Source organism: Oculina patagonica, chromosome 9 (genome assembly GCF_052425735.1).
Source record: "Oculina patagonica isolate OP01 chromosome 9, crgOcupat, whole genome shotgun sequence".
NCBI lineage: Eukaryota > Metazoa > Cnidaria > Anthozoa > Scleractinia > Oculinidae > Oculina > Oculina patagonica.
The window spans coordinates 19,917,277-19,928,428 of NC_135766.1; the positions used below are offsets into that span (position 1 = coordinate 19,917,277).

Genomic DNA, 11,152 nt, shown 5'->3' on the forward strand with positions numbered 1-11,152 from the left:
TTGTCCCTTTCTTCGGACGTTTATCGATCATCTTCGAAAATGTCAGAACATATTCGAAACCGTCGGAGACATCTTCGGAGTTCGGTTTCTCTGACTTCGGAAAGCTTCGGACATTTTCAGTATTGAACATCTCAGAATATATTTTTAAAACGTTAGAAACTTGTTCGGGTACTCTAAAGACAAAATATTTATTCATGTATCACTCTATAAGGATATGTTGGGCTATTTTTTCACAATTTATGGGTATGAAACTCGAGTAAATAAATAAATGTTCATGTAAGACTCTCATGTATCACTATGTAGATTATGAAGGGTTTTTTTGTGGTTATGATTCGCGCCTTTTTCTTGTCACTTTGGTATCAAAGCCGCGGGTACGCAGGTACATGCTCTTGTTGTCGTTTTTGTTTGTTTGCCTCTTCTTTTTCAGATCTTTTTCAGGTCTGGTTTAGGAAACTTGTATCCTCTTTATTTTATTTTAAATATAACTGCGTTTTCTCAGTTTTCCTGTTGTATTTGTTTCATTGCATAGTTTGTTGTCGCTGTTGTTGTTGTTGTTGCTACTTCTTGCCATAGGTTAAAATAAACCATCATAACGTTGCAAGTGCAGAAAGGCATGGTATAAGTATACAAATTTTAAATTCATTGGGAAAATATAAAGGATTTTTACTTTCCAGGATACGTTACATTACGGCTTAGCTCACTGGCTATAATAAGTGGCTTCAGTCATCTAACAAAATTGACCAAGTAGTGGGGTATCAAATGGTTTGCGAGATGCGAGACGTTTTCTTTGCGAGCACGAGCATTGACAAATTAGCCTGCGAGCGGGTTCAACCTACCTGCACAAAACCGAGCAGCGAGCAGAAAATGTGCGAGCAGTAGAGCGAGCACCCACTAAAATTTGCAAGCATTGCGACATTTTGAGGGACCATTCAGGGCCCCTATAAGTGGCTTCAGTCATCTGACAAAATTGGCCAAGTAGTCTCACATGTGCACATCTGCTGGTTATAAAACGTCTATCACACTTGCATAAACCCAAGGCTGTCTCACAAATCCAAGACTACTACCTCTTAAATTGAGCAGCATGCTTGTTCATTCGATTTAATTGCGAGGAAAAAAAATAATCGAATCCTTCAAAGCGAGTACAGGCGGTAAATGAATTGCCAAAGCAACCTTCGGACAGCTTCGGCAGCTTATATTCGAATATATTCGAAACGTCGAAAATATCTTGGGAATTTCGGTTTCTCTGATCGACTACGGAAAGCTTCGAGCCAGTCTTGGGCCGGGCATGGTCGGTACATTATATACCGAACATCATTGAACATCTCAGATTAATATATTTGAAAAAAGAAAAAGTCAAAAACATCTTCGGAATTTCGGTTTCTCTGATGGGACTTCGGAAAGCTTCGAACCAGTCTTCGGCTTCGTCTGTACATCATATACCGAACATGCACATTGTCTGTACATACATACATACATACATACTTTATTTAACGTGGAAAAATCATATACCGGAATTTCGGGCACTCCGAAGACCAAAATAACTTACTCCTTCCAGGTTATTTGGCAGGTAATCTCCTTGCTGTGCGGATCAGTTCGCGTTTTTTCTTATTTTTTTTCTTATTTTTTCAGGTTTTTCCATGGATCGCCTGGATGACCATCGATGTCCACCTGTAGCTCTATTTCTGGATATACACTGGTATGTGTAAGGTCTGGTTGGGTATGGCAACGGAGGGCTTTGTTAGAATATGATTCTTTTGTCGATTTGTGCGTTCACAGCTTGCAACTTCAAAAGAAGAGAAGGGTCTGGGTCCAGATCGGTGTGTTGAGTCTCTTGAGACGACAGTACAAATGACAGCTGACCAGCAGTCATATTCAAGATGGCGGACGGTAAGCTTCCCATATTCTTTTTGAAGTTAATAACATACATGTACAGTTTGTTAACCCGCTTTTCTTGAACACAACTCCTGATTGAATAAGTTATCCTTTCTTGTTAGTTTCCCAAAGTTTTCTTTCCGGGAATCCGGCTGGTATATGAGCCCAGACTGCATACGTGTTGCGTTTCCTAACTAGATAGTAGACTGAATGGACTAATAGTAAGGCTAGTGTTTTTTTGTACGAATTTTGACAGCGTTTAAGCTCTTACCCAATGTCCAAACATGAAAATAGGGATATTTACTTTAAGTTAAAGTTGTAACATCGAGGTAAACTGGTCTAATTGGTGTGTTGTTTTGTTAATGTTTTGCTTGATACAGTCTGTTTAACCTGCTTTGTGTGTTCTGTAGTTCTTCTGGTTGGCATATAGTGGATGTTGACTTATGTGGGCCAAGTATTCCAAGAATGATGAATGTGGAGAGTAAGGGCAATACCACAGTGTTCTTTTGGGTGAGTCAATAAAATAAAATTAAAATTAAATTATTGACTAAAAGTATGTGAGAGCATTGATAATGGATGTTTTTTGTTTTTAAAATTTATGACAAGAAGGTTTTTAGAGCTTGTGTATATTGCCACATTTTCCTGATCATTCATTTAACCTTTTTTTCTTATTTGGATTGCAGTGTACACAGGCGAGGACTTGCTGTTATGTCAGCTGGTTTCTTGTTAAATAGCAGAGAGGATGCTGTGGTGTCAAGATAGAGGAACTAAAAAAATGGTATTTACCCAAATCTCTGTTATGTTCAAATTTATGGGACTTGTTTTACAGAGAAGGACCCAGGAGCTTGTTATCAGAGTTTTTACTGCACTGAAGAAGGGAAATGATCACATGATGTTTGATCTTAACAAAACATTTGGTCACATCAGAGGGTTTGCTTGCCAGTAGATCTTGACCCTCTCTCCTCCGCAGAGGCCTCTTTCGTGGGGGGAGGGGAAAAAACACGAGGGGAGGAAGGCGAAAACACGAAAAAATGTAAAATAGGGGGAGCGCGGGGGACGACGGGAAGGGCGATTTCCTTTCTCCTTCCCAGGGTGCCCCGCGCGCTTTGGTTTTGATTCTCTCCAGGCTCCGCGCGCTTACTTTTCACCTCTCCCCGTTGCTCTCCCTATTTCCCAGCCCGTACGAAACACGAAAGAGACCTCTGCGGAGGAGAGAGATCTTGACCAGTGCTAGATCTAGGGGGGGGGGGATGGGGGGGTCCATTGCCTGGTGCCTGTCCCTCCTTAGTGCTTTTGTTATTTAAAAGTACATGACTTGTATAACCACAAAAAGTAAAATAGTGATGAAAAAATAGCACATTATATACTCAACATATGAGGTTAAAGTGTGTTTTTAAGAATGTGTTGAACATTACAGCAAAACACAGTTGACATGGAGCATTTATAAATAGTAAATCTGTTTAAAATCAAGGATGTGTTGTTACAGCAAAGCAACATGGATTTATTTACACAGTAAATGGTCAATCTTTGTTGTGTTTTCTTTGATTTTCCAGGCTGGTTTATCGGATGTTTGATTTATATAGGACAAGAATTCCAAGAACGATAAAAAATGTGTTTTTTGGGGGGTGAGTCGTAAAAAATAAATAAATAAATAAAATTACAACTAGTATATGTATTAATGATCTTTGGATGCTTTTGACATAACAATTTTATTTTATTTTATTTTGTAAGTAGTATACATGTACATGAGCCTGCCCATATACGCCTGCCCTTCACAGCGGTCAAATGCAAAAGTTGACGTCACATCCGGTCTTCGCTGCCTCGAACTTTCGACTCGAAAGTGCGCAAACTTTTGTAAGGAATTGTTAAAGAAATAGTACGGTGAAAGAACAGTTCAAGCTGGGACACTCAGTGGAGATGAATTATCAAATTTTCAATCCAAAAGCGGCATATAAACCTTAACTTTCCAGAGACGGCGTTAACTTTTGGCTTTAAAGCGAAAGTTGTCGGAAAATTTAAGACTTTGTATGGAAAACTTTGGCGGGAATTGTGCAGGAACTGCGCACGCACGCTGCGTTAGACCGCTGTCTGGCCTGCCCACATGAGCCTGCCCATATGATATATGCCTGAATTTTCTAATGCTGCATGTTTACTGATCATTTAGTTTTTTCTTCTTTGTTGCATTCTAGTCTGTAGACAAGCATCAAATGACTTGCTGTTGTGTCAGTAGGCTTCTTGCTAAATAAATAGCAGAAATGATGTCCTGGTGTGAAGATAGAGGACCTAGGAAAAAGGGTATTTATAACAATCTGTGTTATTTCTAAATTTATCGCACTTGGGAGACCTGAGAGACCTGAAAGCTTGTTATGGGATTTTTAGAGTATTGGAGTAGGAAAGTGGTGGTGATGCATACCGTATTAACTCGAATAAGCGCCGCAACGCTTATTAAATTTCTCCCGCTTCAAGTGCGGCGCTTATTTGAGGGCGGCGCTTATTTAAAATTTGGACGCCACAAAGAATCCAATCTTTTACAGTAATTGAAAATAGCGTCTTTTAAGTTTCAGTATTCGTCTCTTGCTGAAGAGACAAGTGGTGCCAGCTGGATAGAAAAACTAATGGACGAGCGGTAAAACAATCACTTTGAATGGAAAACATCACTTTTGATGAAAAGAAATGTCCAAGCTTGTTTAAGAGTTGCTTTATAGTGCTGTTTTCAGTTAAACGGATTCCTCGAATAACTGCCGCATCGGGACTGCGGCACTTATTCGGGGGTGGCGCTTATTAACCCCTTGCCTACCAAGGAGATATATACGTCCTCTCTTCTGTCACGCAACGACCGAGGACGTATATAATTATACGTCCTCAACCAAAGGACATCACTGAAGCCTGGTTGTTTGTGATGCTTTGAATAAATCATCCCCGGTAGTTGAGAAAGGTCTGGCACTACTTTCGAAACACCGCTGACCCAAAAGAGCTTTTGCTCAGACAATTTACAAAATGGCGGCTTGTGTGCGTGAAGGCAGAATGGACACAGATGAAGTTATTGCTGAACTTTTTGCCGATCGCGACTCTGATGTAAGCGATTTAAGTCACAGCGAATTAAAGCCAAGTGATTCTAAAGAGTCTGAACTAAGAAGAAGAAGAAGGTGGCGAAGAAGAAGCTTCGATCGATCGAAGAAATTGAACCTCCAAATGCACATGGTCAAGGAGTTCGCCGGGGAGCTGTACGAGTCAACAGTACAGTAAGAGAATGCGGAAAAGGGAGAGGAACTCATTGTTAATGCTTCATCTAGGTTTACTTTAATATTTTATCTGAAAAGATGCCATTGCTTAGCCAAATTTAGAATCTCATTAAATATTCAAAATGGCCACCGGTTGCTTGGTGTACTTGGCCCTGGTAGGCAAGGGGTTAACTTTTTTGTCCCAAATGCGGCGCTTATTCAAGGGCAGCACTTATTCGGGGGCGGTGCTTATTCGAGTAAATATGGTATGGGTGGTCTAACACAACATTTGGTCACATCGATGGGTTTCCTTCCCGATGGAATTCTTGACCTGTGTGATCTAGGGGGTCTACTATGCAGAATCTGCCCCTTCCAAGTATGCTTATACAGGTGTAATCTCAAGGAGCCAAAGAAATTTTACCCATGAGTATACCAGTACACCTGCATTTTACTAAGTAACATTAAGCTTGGCATTTCCTTTTAATTAGTAAAGATTACACTTCAAGAATGTGTTCCAGTTACAGCAAAACCGAAGGGATCCGTTTAATAAAATGGTCAATCCTTGTTGTGTTTTCTTTGATCTTCCAGGCTGGGTTACTGGATGTTGACTTACATGCCTGGGTCAAGTATTCCACCAAGAACAATGAATGTGAAGGAAAAAGACATATTACTGAACAAGATGTGCTCAGTGTTTTGGGTGAGTCATAATGAGGTAGTTCCATAAATTATCCATTCCTCCTCCACGGAAGGGTTTTTCGGTAAGACTTCCCTCCTGCCCCTACGTACCCCTCTGGAAATTCCAATCAACCTTCATTCGTTTTTGGCCTTTGAGACCCCCAACCACCCCCAGGAATTTCCAATCCCTTCTGTGGGGGGAGTCAATTTACATTTTCTGGAACCACACAATAAAATCGAATTAAAATTACAGTAGTATGGTGAGTAAAGCTTTTAATGTGTTTGACTTCACAATTTATTGCAAGTGGTATAAATAATTATGTTGTCATCTGAGCTTGCCCACAGATATATTGACTGAGTTTAAAGTGATCATCCAAAATTATTTTTCTTCTTAGTTGAATTCCTATCTACACAAGGATCAAATATGGCTTGCTGTTGTGTCAGTGGTTTCCTTGCTAAAATAATAGCAGAGATGATGCTGTGGTGTGAAGATAGAGGACCTATAAAAATGGTATTTACTACAATCTCTATACTTTTTGTCATTTCTAACTTTTTCCCTTACCTTGCGGGCAAGTTCAACTTGCCAGTTCTAAAGGTGGTTAATCAGAGCTTGTTTTGAGTGTCATCACATTATAGACCCTGCTAGGGGAGAGTTCTGTGTTGCATTGGGCTTTGTTGCTTAGCTATAGAACTAAGACTAATGGTAGGAGATTAACTTCACCAAAAGGCCTTTCAATCAATCGATCGATCCATCATTCAATCAATCAATCAATCAATCAATCAATCAATATCAATCAATCAATCAATCAATCAATCAATCAATCAATCATTGCCTGTGTGTTGCAAAATGAGCTCATAAATGTTCTGATCAGAGCCGAAAGGTAACTCGAGTTAACTTTAAACACTAAAAGCCACCTTGGAAAGAAGGTGTACTATAAAAGGGGCTTTCTAAGAAAGACCAGGGCTCATTTGTAAATCGACAGCAAACAAGGTAATAGCTGAGAAATAAGTAACATAAAATTTACGGCTAATCTTCTAATCGAAAAGAATGAATTTTCAAATATTTCAAATATATAGGTTTTGCAAAAATTAGGTATATTGGACTGGTGTACAGAAGGTTGTGGATGTCTCCTGTTGGGAACTCAATTTTGTTCCAATTGTTAAGGTTCATTTACTAAAAAGGCTGCCATTGTTTCTTCCCAATTAATGTTCTTCCTAGTTACCCCAATCAAATGGTCACAGCCATCTGTAAGTCAGTTCATTTCCACAGACAAAGTTCTTTTAGCTAGTATGTTTTGCTTGCAAATCGTCAGTTCTTTCATCTTTTTTTTTTTTTTTTGCAGGTTCTATTTCACAGGATCCCAGCCTAGCTTGCACAACCCTTGACTTGTTCTCCAAACTTACCGATGCTAAATGCAGTAGACAGAATCACATTCAAATGGATAAAAAATGGAAAGCAGTGAAGATCAGTGACTAAAGAACATTCATGTAGTCAGTGGAATATGCTGTGTCTGAAGTCCAGACAAGATTCCTGTCTCTGTGATCAACAACTGGTTTCTCCTTACATTGTTAGTCCAGTGTCCATCAGTCAAGTGGCGAGAACAAAGGCAATCATCAACTAGAGAAAACTGTCTTGATAAATCACCAAATTTTCAGAACAGACATTAAAATAAATGTATGGGAATAAGTAAGGAGAATTGAAATGAGAAGAAAGCATAACGAAACAGCAATTCTTGATTTGAAAAGATCTTAATTGCATTTACTTTCAACAGACATTTATGTAGCATAAATTATTTGACCACCAAACCAGTTTCCTCTATGACCTCTTTCAGTTGATTGCCATAATAGATTTGAATCTGGGATGACTTCCTGTAGCCATGCATGGAAAGTAAACCTTGCTACCAGCTTCCAAATGAGAATTAACTTATAAATTGAAAATAACCAACAGAATTATTGATGACTATAATAAACCAAAATATTATTAAAAATACTTTAAGAGAAAGATGAGCATTCATATTACATAATGTTTCAATGACCCCAGGCCATACACATTTACATTTAAAAATTTTACAAATGTAAATGTACAGGGTTTAATGTCATTGAAATCTTATGTAGTTTAATCGCTCATCTAAATCTTGATGTATTTGTTCAAAGTCTTTAGTTGTTAGAAATATTAATTACCTAAACTAAACTAAATTTACTATAAATAAAATTTAAAAATAAACATAATAAAAACAGTTTGGAACTTGATATCAGGGGGGTATTTTTCATATGTGGTACATGAAGTCATCCCAGATTCAACTCTTACATGACAACCTACTGAAGAAGTCACAGACTCAATTAGCTTTGCGGTTGCATATTTCATGTGAATGTATGTTGAAAATAAATGTACGTAGGTCTTTCCTGATTGAGGATGTTTACATGGCCAGTAAATCTAAGTTCCTCTTTCCAGGAAACTCAGAAATAAGAAATATTGTTGTTCATAAAAGATCATGAATCAAATGGAAATAAATTCAAGTTGTACCTAAAGCTTTCTTAATTGTATTTAATTTGTGACTAGTAGGATTGCTTAAAATTAATAGTATTTCTTTGGACGCGTTGTCATTGGTTACCATCTTGGAAGGGTAGAGATGGAGAGCAAAAGTAGGGGACTGGGAAGGGGCTAATAATGTAGACGAGAGTAGGCAGCCAATCGATTCACAAAAAACATAAATAAATCAAAGTGCCCTTGGGACAACCTCAATTAATCTTGATAACTAATAAATATTATTTTAAAATTACGTTTTTGTAGAATGTCTGAACTGGAAATAAAGTTTAATAACAGTAAAAGTGAGTCCGCTATGCGAACATGTGTGGACTTTCATTTGAATAAAAGTTGACAATTATGAATTAATCAATGAGTTACTGTAGCAGTCAACAACTTCAAGTTTCGAATCGAGTAATTCGAGATACAAGGCGAAAAAACAAAGAACTAATCAATCAATTTATTTTTTACAAGACTGTTGGAAGAACAAAGTGTACTATTACTTGTCTTATGTACTACGCTTCAAGAAACACACGTTACCATTGCCACTTGGGATGTCACGCAATGTGAAGGAGTGTGGTGTGACCCTTTGTCACGTCGTTCACGACAAATGCCTTTTTTTCATTCAAATAAAAACCTAGAATCCTACAAGAACAGCAGTTATTAGACCAAAAGCCGTTCCTTACCGCTAGCAAGATAGGATGCTATTTTCATTAAAAAAAGGAATGTTGCGTGGAGCACGTGAACTGTCTCGCATCGCTTGTTTACACAACCCTTACTTTTTGTGTAAAGTTGTGTAAACAACTCATCGAAAAACTTATTTTCTTTCAATGAGTTTTTTTTTTAGCCTTTTTGGAATAAGAACGTTTCAATAAGCTTTCACAAATAATTTCTAAAAAGCTTGCGTAGAAAGGTGGCGAAATATATTTTTCTTTCACGAAATATTCACTTGGAGTCGGTGTTTTGAGAGGCGGCGAAGGACGATTGAACCGACAATTAAACTATTTTGTCGCAGGTTTGGATATATGCATATTCTACGGTTCGATGTTATTTTTATTCTTTTCATGACAATGTTTTAGTTCAGTTCTGAATTCGACATCGGTCTTTTGTTAAATATACTACTTGAGAGAAATGGAGCAGGTGAATCATATCCCGGAGTCCAAGACAAGTAAAACAACATGATCAGCGAACTTGTTTTGATACAACTCGTTGTGCATTAATTGTGTGTGGCAAAGCTGAAATAAATAAATAACCAGACATTTGATTCGTTCTAATATGCGAATCAAAAATGCTCAAGCTGCACAGAAAAACAAACACTGCGGAAAGTGAGTCAAAAGTGTGGAAAAAAAGAAACGTGACCTACTACCGCAGTTGTTCAGCTCATTAGATATGCAGATTTCAGCCGTCGCGATTGTTATTTCACTTTTCATCTACGCCACCGCTGCCTTTGAAGTTGTTCCTTGATGTATATTTTCCAGCCACCACACGCTCTTCGAAAGATGTGTCAAAAAAGGCTTCTTAATTCAAGAATATAGTGCGACTTAGGGTCTCTTCACATGAGCCCGGTAAACGGGCTGTCTCGGTTACCAGGACAGATCTTGACGTCTGTTCAATGGAAAATTTTAGCCCGGTTGATGGGGGTAACATTCAAGAAACGAAACCAAAATTGCGACACATAAAGTTGCATCTTTTGCGACTATCGTAGCTTTATCGACACTTGTAATTTTACTTATAAAGCTAATTCGCATATTTCTAAAGTGGAAATAGATACAAGGCAAAATTATGCCATTTTGACCGCCCAGTTACGAAAGGGACTGAAGGGAAGCTATTTTTTCAAAAAAAGTTGCGTCCCGGCGGCCGGGCTGGAGTGTTCATGTGGAAAAATTTTCTTCCCGGTTGCCGATATCTCGTTTGCAGAAACCGAGATATCGGCAACCGGGCTGGCCCGCCTTCTCATATGAACACATCCAAAATTTTACAAAGAAAATAGGAGTGAGCCGAGATCTCGGTAACTGGGCCAGCCCGGTCAACCGGGATCATATGAAGAGGCCCTAAGGGCCTCTTCATATGATCCCGGTTAACCGGGCTGGCCCAGTTACCGAGATCTCGGCTCACTCTATTTTCTTGTAAAATTTTGGATGTGTTCATATAGAAGGTGGCAGCCCGGTACCGATATCTCGGTTTCTGCAACCGAGATCTCGACAACCGGGAAGAATATTTTCCCATATGAACGCTCCAGCCCGGTCGCCGGGACGCAACTTTTTTGAGAAAATAGCTTCCCTTTCGTAATTGGGCGGTCCAAATGGTTTAATTTTGCCTTGTTATATTTCCACTTCAGAAATATGCGAATAAGCTTTATTAATAAAGTTACATGGGTCAATAAAGCTACGATAGTCGCGAAAGATGCAACTTATGTGTCGCCATTTTGCCTTCGTTTCTTGAATTTTATCCCCGTCAACCGGGCTAAAATTTTCCATATGAACAGAGGCCAAAATCCGTCCTGGTAACTGAGACAGCTCGTAAACCGGGCTCATGTGAAGAGGCCCTTACTCGATACTGATCGAATTTCTGGGTTTACTGCCTTGGCTGCCCATCTCACCGAAACTTCGGATTCTCCGATCACTGTCGAAAACTTCCGAACGCACTAACCCGAGTTATCACGGAAAGTGACCCCCCAATCGGAAAAAACTGCATCACAACAATGTGTAGACTTTAAAGTCCACACAAAAATGCGATATTTGCCATGTGATATTGCATAAATAAACAAGCGTTTTACCTGATCTGTTTAGCTTTAATTAAATGTGAATAGAATATTAGATGATGAAATTTTCACTCTATTTTTGGTATTATGTGAATTATT

At 38.7% G+C, this 11,152-nt stretch overlaps 1 long non-coding RNA gene across 5 annotated transcripts; it reads left to right on the forward strand.

The window, feature by feature from the left end:
- The first annotated feature begins 1,515 nt into the window (after positions 1-1,515).
- LOC144666466 (uncharacterized) lies at positions 1,516-8,022 on the forward strand. Of its 5 annotated transcripts, none has more exons than XR_013573186.1 (9): positions 1,516-1,696; positions 1,777-1,887; positions 2,283-2,382; positions 2,556-2,650; positions 3,426-3,497; positions 4,062-4,167; positions 5,682-5,790; positions 6,164-6,279; positions 7,112-8,022. It is a non-coding gene; the product is annotated as an uncharacterized LOC144666466 (long non-coding RNA). The 5 variants fall into 5 exon arrangements; XR_013573182.1 differs by having other exon boundaries at positions 1,531-1,696; positions 1,777-1,927; positions 3,426-3,501; positions 4,069-4,167; XR_013573183.1 differs by lacking the exon at positions 5,682-5,790 and having other exon boundaries at positions 1,527-1,696; positions 3,426-3,501; positions 4,069-4,167.
- The last annotated feature ends 3,130 nt before the right edge of the window (positions 8,023-11,152 follow it).